General features: G+C 43.4%; 1 protein-coding gene across 3 annotated transcripts in view; it reads left to right on the top strand.

Moving 5' to 3' along the window:
* Window positions 1-16000, top strand: part of LOC126245396 (titin-like) — a 518589-nt gene that overhangs the window by 233844 nt on the left and 268745 nt on the right. For all 3 annotated transcript variants that reach the window (XM_049948312.1, XM_049948311.1, XM_049948310.1), the window contains exon 2: window positions 9343-9422. The gene's annotated coding sequence lies outside the window, so the exon portion shown is untranslated. The remainder of the gene's footprint in view (window positions 1-9342; window positions 9423-16000) is intronic.

Genomic DNA, 16000 nt, shown 5'->3' with positions numbered 1-16000 from the left:
TTACTTTATTGTCGCTCCTCATATACCAGACCTAATATGGAATCGGATTATAGTATCAGAATTAAGAAACTAGTAGTGTTAAAGTTCATTAATTCATAGCTGGTGGTCTTGTCAAATTTTGAATGGCAATATTCTGGAAAGTTAAATAGTTAGAAAAAACATCAGCGTTTATTTTCTAGAGAACATATATACATACGAGTGGTGTTCAAGAAGTAATGCAACACATTTTTTCCTAGGCCAGTTTCGGTTGAAAAAACGAGGAATTTGTTGTGGGACATGGTGGAATACTCCTGCTTTGGCCCCTACGGTTTTCATGGCGTCTGTAACAGAGGTGTGATCCGAGCAGAGAGCTGTCACTGCGTTTCTTTTCGCGGAAAACCGGAGTGTCACAGGTATATTCATTGGCGCTTGCAGAATGTCTACTGACGCCTGGCATTGAACAAAAGCACGGCGAGTCGTTGGGTGAGGCGTGTGTCACCATCGCAAACAAGGTCGCGCAAACCTGTCAGATCTCCCGCGTGCCGGCCGGCCACACACAGCTGTGACTCCAGCCGTGTTGGAACGTGCGGACACTCTCATTCGAGGTGATCGATGCATCACAGTCAGACACCTCGCTGGACTTTGAAAGGGTTATTCTGTTTGAAGTCCTCCCTCATAGTGCAACGAGCAACTCAGAAGTGTTCGTGCTACCCTCAGGAAATTGAAGAAACGACATGAGGGTGTTTGCTGCCAGAAATGCAAACGAACTTCTCCTTCTCCATGACAACGCAACGCCTCACATTAGTCCGCACACCCAAGAGGAGCTCAGAGAACTTCATTGAACTGTTCCTCCTCAGTCCGAACCTCGCGCTTTTCGACTTCTGCTTTGGTCCAGTCAAGGATACAAGCCGCGTGAAGCAGTACGTGTATGATAGGGAGGTTATTGATGCAGAAAGACGTTAGCTCCGACGTCGACCAGCAGAGTGGTACCATGTGAGCATACGGGTCCTCCCAGTAAGGTGGAGTAAGGAGATTATGTTGAAAAATAAGGTTTTGTAGCCAAAAGAATGGTGAAAAAATGATGTATTGGAATCCTGAATAAAACCAACCTATTTTAAGAAAACCCATGTAGCGTTACTCGTTGAACGCCTCCTGTACAAAAAAATGGTTCAAATGGCTCTGAGCACTATGGGACTCAACTGCTGAGGTCATTAGTCCCCTAGAACTTAGAACTAGTTAAACCTAACTAACCTAAGGACATCACAAACATCCATGCCCGAGGCAGGATTCGAACCTGCGACCGTAGCGGTCTTGCGGTTCCAGACTGCAGCGCCTTTAACCGCACGGCCACTTCGGCCGGCTGTACAAAAAATTCAGATGATGTTTAGAAGGCAATACATAGAGTCTTATCCATTGTGTGTGTGTGTGTGTGTGTGTGTGTGTGTGTGTGTGTGTGTGTGTGTGTGTGCGCGCGCTCGTGCGTACTTGTGTTACCTCTCCTTCTAACTACTGCGGAGGAACTTGCAACATCTCTAGCTAAATGCTGAAATGAAAGTGTGGTTGGTTTTAACAGCTTGACAGTTCAAGTGAGAGCTGCTGCTGGACATGTACAACGTTGACACACATCGCCTGATTTCTAGTTGTCCACTTTGCGTCTTATGAAGCTGAGTCCCTCTAGCAGGAGACAACATACGGCCGTAGTTTCGTTTATGATGTGACTCTGTGAAACTGTTACAGGTATATGCAAGACTACTTTCTAGTAATGCGTACGAATTTTTCTGTAACGGCCGCCATGGGGGTATTCCACGAATGTACTAATTGCCGCAAAACTTTTCACTATACTATCGCCGGCCAGTGTGGCCGAGTGGTTCTAGGCGCTTCAGTCTGGAACCGCGCGACCGCTACGGTCGCAGGTTCGAATCCAGCCTCGGGCATGGATGTGTGTGATGTCCTTAGGTTAGTTAGGTTTAAGTAGTTCTAAGTTCTAGGGGACTGATGACCTCAGATGTTAAGTCCCATAGTGATCAGAGCCATTTGAACTATACTATCACCCTTACCACCTGCTACACCCATCTAAATGACTGCACAGTGTTGTCTCTGGGCATAAATAAACGCCTCGTTTTACGCTGTAATCGGAATGCAAGCTGCGAACTTAGCGAAATGGGCATAATGTTGAATCAGGAAGTATTAAAATTAACTACTCTGAGCATTAAACGCACTTCTACTCACGCGACGATACACGGGCGTTCTCGGCTACGACCATCACCTAAGTTGTTAATAGTAAAGCAATTAATGTTTACTAGCACTTTTTCATTGATAGATACTGTGAGCAGTGAACATGCTACGGCTCATACTACAAACTTAAGATACGAGTGACTTCTCACTGACGAACGCTCTCGGCGGTAGACGCCTCCCAACTCTTTGTCAAGTGTCAGTGGAATCTCTGTCTATAATTCTGGCCAATCAGAGGCCAGGAAAAGTAACGCCACCATTTCAAGTCCATTCTACGATCAACCATTGAATTCGTCTCTTTTGGCATTATGAGGCTACATCACAATAAAAATTATTATACTTACAATATGTTACATTCAAGGGTGCCCATACGATAGCTTGTAAGGGGGAGGAGTAGGAGCTAGACCTGGAGGTACGGTATATTTTTAATTCTCGTGCGTCAAATCAAATCGTGACAAAAGATGCTGACGGCGCTTTAATGGGAAACGTTGAAAGTAACGAATTCGACTCTGTTTGAAGTAAGTGGCGCAACAGTTCTACTGTTCCCATAGTATAATGCGCTTAGAGCTATGAAAATAAAATAAGAGTCAGGTATACAGTTCTTTTTCCTTCACCCCATCCAAGAGTAGAATTGGACAAGCAGTGGAAGCAAGTACTGCGCTATACTCTGTACAGTATACTCACACGATGAATAGCAACTGTCTTCGAGACTACCCGAAGGAGGTTTCGAAAAGAGATCTTTCGAACAGAAGTCCTTGAGACGAGCGAGATAGTGTATAGCGGTGATACCACATGGCGTGTTGAAATATACGCACATACCAGGCAACGCTAGACGAATGGGTCGCGTGATCTTCAGTAATTACGTATGCCGTTTAATGGATCGTAAAGATCAGCGGCACGGCAGTTATATGGTTATTACGCCACGTGGAAGAACTCTAACGATGTGCGACCTACTTATGTAATGGGAAATTATATCTCCAATCCCGCAAGATTCCACTACTAGATATTTTTTCCGCCTCTCAGAAAGAAATGCGCACTTTGCCATGGAATGTACGCGCCCTGTTGATGAAACTCCGAAAAGATTAAAAATGCGTGATTAGGTACCCTTCTACAAACTATAGAGGGGAGTATTATACATTAGAACACTTCCGCTTCTAGCCAGCCCTGTAATAGAAGTGGAATGTATTTTCTTATTCCGTTTTGAAGTGATAGCATTCACTTGAGACGCGCTGCCGTCTATTTCTTAAATTACAAAAATTAATCCAGAAACGTAAGGTTTTCACAAATGTAAAAAAAAACTGTTCCAAGGTACAACATGGTACTAGTTTCCAGACTAAAGGCAACATCACCAACTACATGAAAAACAAATGAACAAACACAAACACTGAAATACTGTGCTGAATGCATAATACATGTAACTGCAGGTCTATTTCTAAAGTGAGGTGAAGTGCAAATAACGCCAATGTAGCGTAAGAAGAACTACTTCCAAAAAGTGCAAAAAACTGCCAAGTGTAAATGTACAACGAAGTTTCTTTCGACCTTAGCATCCGCGAAAAACGAAGAAAAAGGCAGTGTTTTGCACAATATGTGACAAACAGGCATAAATACCGTAAGCAAATTACACGCCAGCAACAACACGCGATTGTAGGTTCGCCTTGATACATAACACCTTTTTGTTGCTGTTTTTTACGCAAACACGGACCAGCCGAAGAGTTTCGAGCGCAAATGTTTGCTACACACCAACTTTACAAAGAAATAATGTTTTTAACCTATGACAAGCAAAAATGTACAAACGTATGTAACCATATGCCAGACTGACCACATACTATGCTTTGTAAATAAAAGCGAAGCAGGTCTGGTGTAAAATTCTCTTTAATTAATTGCAGCAACCTTAAGACGGAGAAACCAAGAATAATTGACGATCTTCTCATAACGGGTTTCGGTTGAAAATATTACATTAGTTTTACATATAACGTTTCATTTTAGAAATTCTCTGTTTCCAGATGCCATTTCCCTTGTCAACAATGAACAGTTTGGAATATAGGTGAATACCGTTGTAACCCTTTACAGACATAACGTCAACGTTTATGATATACCGGTGTTTTTTGTTGTAGGACATATGCATTATCGTTGTGTGTTCTACGACCTTCATTAGAATTCTAGGCGGCAAGTTCACGTATGTGTAGACGGGTAAAAAAAAAATGTGTGCTTTACTGGCGCATGTGTGTTGTTCAAGTTCAGGGTCTTATAAAATTGACGTTCTGCCATTCACCCACCTGAATAATTCTCGTAAATTTACCAAAATGTGCTCAGTGATTGCTGATAGTTATGAAGTGTGCATCATGGTGATTCTGGAACAGTGGCCGAGATTATGTCGTTACTTTGTCATTGACAAACTCGCACAGAAATTTTAGTACTGTGAAGACAGCTAGCCTATCTCAAGGGCAGGCACCTGATTAACATGTAATAAAATCGTGACAACAGACAACAGCCCTCATAGTGATTGGTCGTGTGCCAGGGAGCAGGCGATGCCTTGCTGCGCAGTACTTCCTTCAACCAAATGACCCAATTACCAGGAAAAATATGCGACCGATATAAACAGGCGCATCAAAATTCATTACGCCATCTCATTTCGGGGCAATTACCCGTGGACGAAATTGGCGGCGTACGGGCCAAGGCAGCTGCCAATCTCAGCACACGGCAAGGTCTGCCCTGACGTACACAGGGGGGGGGGGGGATTAGAGATCGCTATCGGAGGCGAAGTGTATGCTTCATCAGCACTCATTTACCTGGGAAGATTGGTGCAGTTTATTGGTATTAGACAACGATTCCCCTCACATTAGGCATCTGAATACCTGTTGCCATTACCCCAGCTTTAGTAATCAGTTGATACTTTGATAGATGGCACCAGTGATCGCGTCTCGTTAATGAAATATACAGTCCCAATGCACCACATCGTTTGCTCGACATAACAACAAATATGTAATAAAACCTTAGGCAAAGTTCCGCACTGATACCTAGTAAATAAAATCAGTTCATACGGAAACATCTAACAGACAGTGACGCGTCAGACTTCCTAGCGAATAAGTGATGCTCCAGAGTTTCCAAGTACTTACGCAGCCAAGACACTGCAGTATGGGTTTATACTGTATATTTGCGATTGTTGTGGCGAGTCGCATCAAACTATCGAGAAGACCGACGGAAAAGAGCTTGCTTCGATAATATTCTTATTTTCAGGTTGATCCAAAAAAAGAAAAATTCTTGTTTTCAAAAGTGTTCGGTGGTATATTTAAATTAGCGCTCGCCGACGAAATCGAGCGAATGCAGTCGTACGATAAACTGAGAGCTAGAATTTTTGCCTAAGACTACAATTAAATGGCCTTCCGTTTTATGTTAATATCATTTCGAGGCTTCTACGTTCATCTTCCGATGTACCTGATGCATGTACACCAAATATAATAGTCGTACGTTCATCTTAGACCTTGTTTTGCTGTCGAAAATTGTCCATAAGTAATGTGCAGCGTCAAACCAGAGACCCACAACACCACTCACGAAGCGAAAGCTTCAGCGGCCGGCTGCAGAGTGTAGTATGGTTCAGCTTTGTATGTTACTGCAGAACAATTGGTGACAGAAGGTTAAGGCCCCAAGATAAACACAATACACGTCTACTTGATGTATATGTATCAGACACGTGAGCCTAGAAGCATAGAAATACACCATGTTAAAATAAAACTGAGGATCATTGAATTGCAGTCTGAGGAAAATTCGTCCTTTCTCTCAGTTGTTCAGTGGTAGTGTTGTCGAAACTAGCCGAACTGTAGGTTTTTGTGAACGCAGCTGTTGTACATCTATACTTCCACTGGAACTCCATCAGCCACTGTAGACGAGCGAACTCAAGTTAACTTCTCAGCGGTTTTAACGGTTGTGGTTCTGTAGATGTTGTTATGCATTTGTCTTCCTTCAACCTGCGAATGAATAAAGGAGTCTGGCTAATTATTGCGCACATGCCTTTTATGATGGAATCAGTGACAGAGGGAATTCCTACATTTTGAACGTACTGCGGACTATAGTATAGCTACCGTTCCTGTACGTAGAAAAAGAAGTTGACTTTTTTTATTTATTTTATTATTTTTTTTAGTCGAACAAATCAATCATACTGGCGTTCTCTCTCAACGCCGGTGACAATACTGTGCCACATAACATAACTTAAGAAACATGCATCTAAAATTTCGAGGCTGAAAGATGTGTCTTCTGTGTTGCATAAGATGTAATAAATACTTGCACCTGTAGATGGCACCATGCTGTCAAAACGCGTCGTATCGTGTTAGTTTTGGTTGCACAAGTCCATCAAGAGCACATGTGACGTTTAGTAAATTTCGTAGCGCATTCGCAGAGCTCTAACAACATTTTAATACTAACTAGCTACTCGTACGAGCTTCACAAGAGTAGTACTAAGTAACTGAGGATGGACAACTTGTTTATAATATGTAGTGGTATACGCTAGCAAACGTTCCTCGTGAATCATTCTACCTATTATTTAAAATCATATCAAAATCCTTTAATTAGTTCCCGAGATTAGCCTTCATATACAGAAAAGAATATGTCGCGGGGTGTGGTTTGCATGGGTTGGATAAAAAATAGTGGCAACACTAATGTAACGTGAAGGATGTACATCACATGGCATGTCTGCTGCGGGCCCGCCGGTGTGGCCGTGCGGTTCTAGGCGCTTCAGTCGGGAACCGCGTGACCGCTACACTCGCAGGTTCGAATCCTGCCTCGGGCATGGATGTATGTGATGCCCTTAGGTTAGTTAGGTTTAAGTAGTTCTACGTTCTAGGGGACTGATGACCTCAGATGTTAAGTCCCTTAGTGCTCAGAGCCATTTGAACCATGTCTGCTGCCTGTAGCTGATAGCAGAAGGTCAGTGGAAGTAGTGCAGTGAGTGGCGATAGCTGAGACAGTGGGGAAAAGGGATAGATATGTGGAGCGATTATACTGAGAATATGTACTGCAATGAACGTCTGTCAGTGAAGTCTGGTATGAATTATAACCAAGTTGCCACTACTTTCTATCTAGCCCTTGTTCAGAAGGGCGCTCTGATGTGGGTATAAAGGGTGTAAATTTTAAATTGACAAATCAGAATAACTCGAAAAATAAGCTTCACCCGAAAAAATGTGTAGAATCCAGAGTTGATTATTTTCGAGGGGGATATCTGCTGGTGCTAAAATTAGCCCGCCACCCCAGCCCCCTGGGGGTGGGGCGGGAGGCAACTTTAAAATTTCAAATGGGAAGCCCCATTTTTTATTGCAGAATCAGAAAAAAATAATGGCATTGAAACAGAGGATGACACGCGTAAAGCTGAAATACTAAACACCTTAGGATGACACGCGTAAAGCTGAAATACTAAACACCTTTTTCCAAAGCTGTTTCACAGAGGAAGACCGCACTGCAGTTCCTTCTCTAAATCCTCTCACGAACGAAAAAATGGCTGACATCGAAATAAGTGTCCAAGGAATAGAAAAGCGACTGAAATCACTCAACAGAGGAAAGTCCACTGGACCTGACGGGATACCAATTCGATTCTACACAGAGTACGCGAAAGAACTTGCCCCACTTCTAACAGCCGTGTACCGCAAGTCTCTAGAGGAACGGAAGGTTCCAAATGATTGGAAAAGAGCACAGGTAGTTCCAGTTTTCAAGAAGGGTCGTCGAGCAGATGCTCAAAACTATAGGCCTAATCTCTTGACATCGATCTGTTGTAGAATTTTAGAACATGTTTTTTGCTCGCGTATCATGTCATTTCTGATAACCCAGAATCTACTCTGTAGGAATCAATATGGATTTCGGAAACAGCGATCGTGTGAGACCCAACTCGCTTTATTTGTTCATGAGACCCAGAAAATATTAGATGCAGGCTCCCAGGAACATGCCATTTTTCTTGACTTCCGGAAGGCGTTCGATACAGTTCCACACTGTCGCCTGATAAACAAAGTAAGAGCCTACGGAATATCAGACCAGCTGTGTGACTGGTTGAAGAGTTTTTAGCAAACAGAACACAGCATGTTGGTCTGAATGAAGAGACGTTTACAGTCGTTAAAGTAACAGCTGGCGTGCCACAGGGGAGTGTTATGGGACCATTGCTTTTCACAATATTTTTAATGACCTAGTAGATAGTGTCGGAAGTTCCATGCGGCTTTTCGCGGATGATGCTGTAGTATACAGAGAAGTTGCAGCATTAGAAAATTGCAGCTAAATGCAGGAAGATCTGCAGCGGATAGGCACTTGGTGCAGGGAGTGGCAACTGACTCTTAACATAGACAAATGTAATGTATTGCGAATACATAGAAAGAAGGATGCTTTATTGTATGATTATATGATAGCGGAACAAACACTGGTAGCAGTTACTTCTGTAAAATATCTGGGAGCATGTGTGCGGAACGATTTGAAGTGGCATGATCATATAAAATTAATTGTTGGTAAGGTGGGTACCAGGTTCAGATTCATTGGGAGAGTCCTTGGAAAATGTAGTCCATCAACAAAGGAGGTGGCTTACAAAACACTCGTTCGACCTATACTTGAGTATTGCTCATCAGTGTGGGATCCGTACCAGATCCGGTTGACGGAGGAGATAGAGAAGATCCGAAGAAGAGCGGCGCGTTTCGTCACAGGGTTATTTGGTAGCCGTGATAGCGTTACGGAGATGTTTAGCAAACTCAAGTGGCAGACTCTGCAAGAGAGGCGCTCTGCATCGCGGTGTAGCTTGCTGTCCAGGTTTCGAGAGGGTGCGTTTCTGGATAAGGTATCGAATATATTGCTTTCCCCTACTTATACCTCCCGAGGAGTTCACGAATGTAAAATTAGAGAGATTCGAGCGCGCACGGAGGCTTTCCGGCAGTCGTTCTTCCCGCGAACCATACGCGACTGGAACAGGAAAGGGAGGTAATGAATGACAGTGGCACGTAAAGTGCCCTCCGCCACACACCGTTGGGTGACTTGCGGAGTATAAATGTAGATGTAGAGATGAATGTGTCACTGAACATACTACTCACAAATGAATTCTTGCTGTCTGCTGCTAACGCAAAGTTTATTATTTGAGAATAGATATCAAAACATTATCGGTTGTTTTTTCAGGTTTCCAACTCCATACGACCGACCTGGAAGTGACGGAAGGAAGTGGGTAGCAGCCGCGGCAGGAACCCGCTGAACACGAGGTAAGTTCCGTTACGGAGAGCTGAAAGCGCGCCGGCCACCGGAAATTGCGGGGCGCGCCATTCTGTGGGACGGGCCGTGGGCAGTGGGCAGTGGGCGTGGCGCTGCGCCGCACGGCGCGCTGTTGGGACAGCCGGTCGGCCGGCGCTCACCCGCTCGCCTGGGATTAACGGCGGCCGCGCATTAAGCCGCGATAACCTGTGGCCCATCACGGAAACTTACCGCGACCGCTGTTCCTGGATGGGCCGGCATCACGCACCGGGACGACGTTCAGTCGGGGACTGCGCCGTACAACTTGTACAGACTGCAGAGTGTGCCTGGAAAGGAAAGGTACACGTATAACGTGTCTGGAAGGGACGTCTATTTGTCACAGTTGGCGACACTGCAGTTTCCTTTGCTATCTGCGTGACAAGGCACAATTTATCAGACCTCAACTGCAGAACAGGAGAGGGAATACAGAATGGTCGCGTCGACTGCACATTCTGCCGAGTGCAAAGTTGGTACCGCGATTCATTTTCTGTGCTTGAAAGAGAAAATTAATCACCACCTCGATTCTACGAAGCAAAAAGTAAGCAGTGTTTAAGAAAAAAATATAATATTTTCACAACTTGCTACTTAGTTGCGAATTAAAACAGTGATCCTGGCCGGCCGCGGTGGTCTCGCGGTTCTAGGCGCGCAGTCCGGAACCGTGCGACTGCTACGGTCGCAGGTTCGAATCCTGCCTCGGGCATGGATGTTTGTGATGTCCTTAGGTTAGTTAGGTTTAAGTAGTTCTAAGTTCTAGGGGACTAATGACCACAGCAGTTGTGTCCCATAGTGCTCAGAGCCATTTGAACCAGTGATCCTCGAAATGAAGTGCGATTTTTTTTTTTTTTTAAGCCAATAACCACGAAACGTTTGGTTCGTAGACTAACGGTTTCGGTCAGTAATGACCATCTTCAAATCTGCTGCGAAACAAGGGAAATGAAATAACACTAGCGAATAGATTACGTCTTAGGACAATAAAATACGCCATAACGAAAAATTATTTCTTTCATAGACATGAAAACTTGCACCTGAAATATGACGAGGCATACCTGTTTTATAACATATCATAACATAATAAGTCACAGTGGCATCATCACAAAATATGCACAAAATCAGAGCAGCATCGTCACACATATTTACACTAGTGGCCATTAAAATTGCTACACCACGAAGATGACGTGCTACAGACGCGAAATTTAACCGACAGGAAGAAGATGCCGTGATATGTAAATGATTAGCTTTTCAGAGCATCCACACAAGATTGGCGCCGGTGGCGACACCTACAACGTGCTGACATGAGGAAAGTTTCCAAACGATTTCTCATATACAAACAGCAGTTGACCGGCGTTGCCTGGTGAAACGTTGTTGTGATGCCTCGTGTAAGGAGGAGAAATGCGTACCATCACGTTTCCGACTTTGATAAAGGTCGGATTGTAGCCTATCGCGATTGCGGTTTATCGTATCGCGACATTGCTGCTCTCGTTGGTCGAGATCCAATGACTGTTGGCAAAATGTGGAATCCGGGGGGTTCAGGAGGGTAATACGGAACGCCGTGCAACGGCATCGTATCACTAGCAGTCGAGATGACAGGCATCTTAACCGCATGGCTGTAACGGATCGTGCAGCCACGTCTCGATCCCTGAGTCAACAGACGGGGACGTTCGCAAAACAACAACCATCTGCACGAGCAGTTCGACGACGTTTGCAGCAGCATGGATTATCAACTTGGAGGCCATGGCTGCGGTTACCCTTTACGCTGTATCACAGACAGGAGCGCCTGCGATGGTGTACTCATCGACGAGTCTGCTTGCACGAATGGCAAAACGTCTTTTTCTCGGAAGAATCCAGGTTCTGTTTACAGCATCATGATGGTCACATCCGTGTTTGGCGACATCGCGGTGAACGCACATTGGAAGCGTGTATTCGTCATCGCCATACTGGCGTATCACCAGGCGTGATGGTATGGGGTGCCATTGGTTACACGTCTCTTGTCACCTCTTGTTCGCTTTGACGGCACTTTGAACAGTGGACGTTACATTTCAGATGTGTTACGACCCGTGGCTCTACCCTTCATTCGATCCCTGCGAAACCCTACATTTCAGAAGGATAATGCACGATCGCATGTTGCAGGTCCTGTACGAGCCTTTCTGGATACAGAAAATGTTCGACTGCTGTCCTGGCCAGCACATTCTCCAGATCTTTCACCAATTGAAAACGTCTGATCAATGGTGGCCGAGCAACTGGCTCGTCACAATACGCCAGTCACTACTCTTGATGAACTGTCATATGGTGTTGAAGCTGCATGGGCAGCTGTACCTGTACACGCCATCCACATTCTGTTTGACTCAATGCCCAGGCGTATCAAGGCCGTTATTTCGGCCACAGGTGGTTGTTCTGGGTACTGACTTCTCAGGATCTATGCACCCAAACTGCCTGAAAATGTGATCACATGTCAGTTCTAGTATAATATATTTATCCATTGAAAACTCGTTTATCATCTGCATTTCTTCTTGGTGTAGCAGTTTTAATGGCCAAGAGTGTAGAATACGATGTAAGCTAGGCCACAGTTCCAGCACAGTCATACTGTCTCTATCACTACTCTGCAGTATAGTAGGCACAACACTTATGAACAGTAGCGACAGAGATACTGTTCATAACAAACTGCAGTGCAATATGCACAGCAGTTATGAAGAGTAGTGATAGTGACAGTATGACTGCCAGAACTGTTACCGTTTTGTACATATGTGCCGGCTGCGGTGGTCTAGCGGTTCTAGGCGCTCAGTCCGGAACCGCGCGACTGCTACGGTCGCAGGTTCGAATCCTGCCTCGGGCATGGATGTGTGTGATGTCCTAAGGTTAGTTAGGTTTAAGTAGTTCTAAGTTCTAGTGGACTAATGACCTCAGAAGTTGAGTCCCATAGTGCTCAGAGCCATTTGAACCATTTTTTTGTACATATGTGCGACTATGCTACCGGTTTTGTGTATATTTTGTGACGATACCTCTATGGCTTTCTTATATTAGGACATGTTGTATAACAGGTATATCTCGTCATATTTTTAGCTCATGTTTCCATATTCATTAAGGTAATAATTTTTCATTATGGTATATTTTATTGACCTAAAGCGTAATCTGTTGAGTAGTTCTATTTCATTTCCCGTGTTTCCGTGCATATTTGAAGATGGTCGCTGCTGACTGAAACCTGTTGTCTAAGGACCAAAAGTTTTGTTATCATCGGTGGAAATATAAGAAATTCATAAAAACATTTATTTCAAACCAAAATTTATTTTTACAACAAAGAGCATTTCTAAATTATTTTTCTACATAGTTACCACGATTATGTATACAGTTGCCACAAGCCAGCCTCTGTGACCGATCTGTTCTAGGCGCTTCAGTCTGGAACCGCGCGATCGTTAGGGTGGCAGGTTCGAATCCTGCCTTGGGAATTGATGAATGTGATGTCCTTAGGTTAGTTAGGTTTAAGTAGTTCTAAGTTCTGGGGGACTGATGACCTCAGATGTTAAGTCCCATAGTGCTCAGAGCCATTGGAACCATTTTTTGAACATTTGCCACAGCGGGAAGCCAACTTTTCTCTGTCCTCTTCATAGAAAGATGCCGCCATTGAGAACAGCCACTGCTGAACATTGGCTTTTGCGTCGTTTTCTACTTATTGCATCCTTCCCCATAGGTGAGACCGTAAATGTGCTACGACAATGTGAAACACTGAGACAACTCCGGCACGCAATTGGAAACAAAAGGCGTGGAATGCTCAGTCAAGGCATCGTGTTGCTTCATGACAAAGCACGTCTCCATTCTGCTGGTGTCATTCAAAACCTTATTCATGAGTTCGGTTGGAAGCCAGTTCGATCAACGGCCGTCCAGCCCCGTTCTCCCATCTCCTGACTACCACTTGTTCTTTAACTTGAAGCGTAATTTTGGAGGAAGGCGCTTTGACGAGGAAGACGACGCAAAAAACGGTTTCTAGCAGTGTCTGACGTCACTGGCGGCATCTTTCTATGAACGTGGCATTCAAAAGTTAGCTTCCCGCTGTGACAGATGTTTGAACTATTACGGCAACTATCTAGAAAACTAGTTTAAGAAATGCTCCTTCTAGTAAAAATAAATGTTGGCGTGAAAAATGTTTTTATGAGTATTTTTTTTAAAAAAAACGGTACTTACTTTCCAAACAAGCCTGACTAGGTAATGAAAGAAGGCATCGTGACTAAGTCATAAGAACATAATATGATAACGTGAAAACTTCTCTAACTGGTACAGAGATAGCTGTAAAAACTGTGAAATATCGCTTTATTGTGTTGTACAATAACATGTGCGAAGGGTCGATTTGATCTTCCTAATAGCTACGTTCGCACATTTTTTTTAAAGTAGCTGTGTGGTCTGTACAGCATACAGACAACAGCATACAGCTCTTTGTTCCATTATGTTGTCCGGCTACATTCTTGTGACTGTATGTGTCAAAATGTCTTGGATTCGTCGCCAATTTCATCAGTTAATCCATCAACACTGCCGTCACTGTTATTAAACAAAGGGCGATAATTTTGTCATTAAAAATCAGACCGTAGCCAGAGATGTACAGTCATTTCGCTGATAGTCATTTACATTGCTAGCACCTATGTCTGAGCACCCTGGAATCTTTTCAACTGCTTCAACACCAAATTCAGCAGCAAAGTTTGTCGACAATTCTCCATTATTCGTTCCCTGTAGCGCGTGTACACAACCACCTTTCTCCTTGACGTCATTTTACTGTCACAACAAAGATGGACTATACAGCAGTTGTTAACTGACACTTTCCCAAGGACTGTGTATGGTGGTTGCCTAGGTTTAAATTTAATGATTTTAGTACTAAATTGTAGCCGCTCTTACGTCTAGCTTATCAAATATTATACAGTTGCCGTACTACACAGGAAACCTGGATGAGAACGAGTAGGACTTGAGCATCGAGGGTTCCATACAAACATAATTATTGCGAATAATTTTAAACCAAGGTCAACCACACAGAACTTTCAAGCAGTAAAATCCACATATTGAAATGGATAAAACTGACGTACATATAGCTGAACGAAAGCTCGTTAACCCACTATGGCTGTATTTATTGAAATCTTTGTAGACTCGCACTACAGGTTTTGCACCATTTTTAATTGCATCTTCTGGTTCACCTCTGTATAAAAATTACCAATAATATTATAGCAGTGAAACGCTGGTCGGTGTGCTCAATTCCCACAGTACGGAACTGAACTACTGCTCAGTTTGCTCAATTTCCACGGTACAGAACTGAACCGCTGGTCAGTCTGCTCAATTCCCACGGTACAGAACTGAACCGCTGGTCAGTCTGCTCAATTCCCACAGTACAGAACTGAACTGTTGCTCAGTCAGCTCAATTCTCACTGCACAGAACTGAACCGCTGGTCAGTCTGCAGTATTCTTGTGGCACAGAACTAAACCACTGGTCAGTCTGCTCAATTCTCACAGTACAGAACTGAACCCGCTGGTCAATCTGCTCAGTTCTCACGGCACAGAACTGAAACACTGGTCAGTCTGCTCAATTCTCGTAGCTGATACACGACACCGTGCCCACATGATTGGCCGCCAGTTTAACATGGTCTGCACATTGATATGATGAGACATGTGTTGCAACCATTTTCATCAATTAAAGGAGGTGTAATCAGCTCTCGCCACAGCGCCGGCAGTTAGTAAGTTCAGTTCTGTATGTCTATGCTGGTCACGACGTCATTCCTATTCCAAGTCTCGGATAGCACGTTATCTGTTATAGTTACCATCTTACATTAAAAATTTTGTTATAGGGCCATTCACGTGATCTGGATGAAACATTTACAGGCTACAACAGTAATGCTCTTGTTTACAAACGGTTTCGGCACATTCGATATTCAACAGTTGGTTTTCAGATTAGTTTAACTAATTTTTGGGCATATAAGCCCTATGTTTTTACCTCAGCGTAAGTCAGTTTTATCACTTTTGTAGAGATTCCTGACACATGCAAAAGGTGGTCAAGCATGTTTTAATTTTCGCAATTGCGGAGGATATTGCAGCTCACTGTTACACCTTATGAACCATAAACTATAATCTATAATAGCTACATGTAACAGCAATGTAAGTTAAGTCCACAGTGCGCCAATATATGTTCAAAATCAATATGCAGAAGCAGCCCCTTATAGAGGCTCATAATTAAACTACTTTATCTTTAATATTAAGCATATTGGTTGTCTGGTAATCCGCATCCAGTTTTTTATATGAGTCAAACCACAAAAAATTTATTCTATGTATTAACGAATTTGCCGTTATAATACTATTGGTAATTTTTGTACAGTCATTGCAGCTATAGTGAATTAACGAGCTTTCATTCAGCTACAAGTTCATCAGTTTTACCCATTTTAACATATAGATTTTCTTTATTGAAAGTTCTGTAAACTATGCATAAACTTAATTGTACGTGTAGATTGTTCATACATCCCGGTAATCGACAATATCGACAATTTTTATCGGTTATCAATATGGATATTGGCAAGATATCGGTTCCAGG

This window comes from Schistocerca nitens, chromosome 1 (assembly GCF_023898315.1).
Source record: "Schistocerca nitens isolate TAMUIC-IGC-003100 chromosome 1, iqSchNite1.1, whole genome shotgun sequence".
Classification (NCBI taxonomy): Eukaryota; Metazoa; Arthropoda; class Insecta; order Orthoptera; family Acrididae; genus Schistocerca; species Schistocerca nitens.
The sequence above is the reverse complement of the archived record's forward strand: the minus strand, read 5'-3'. Positions and strand labels throughout refer to the sequence as shown.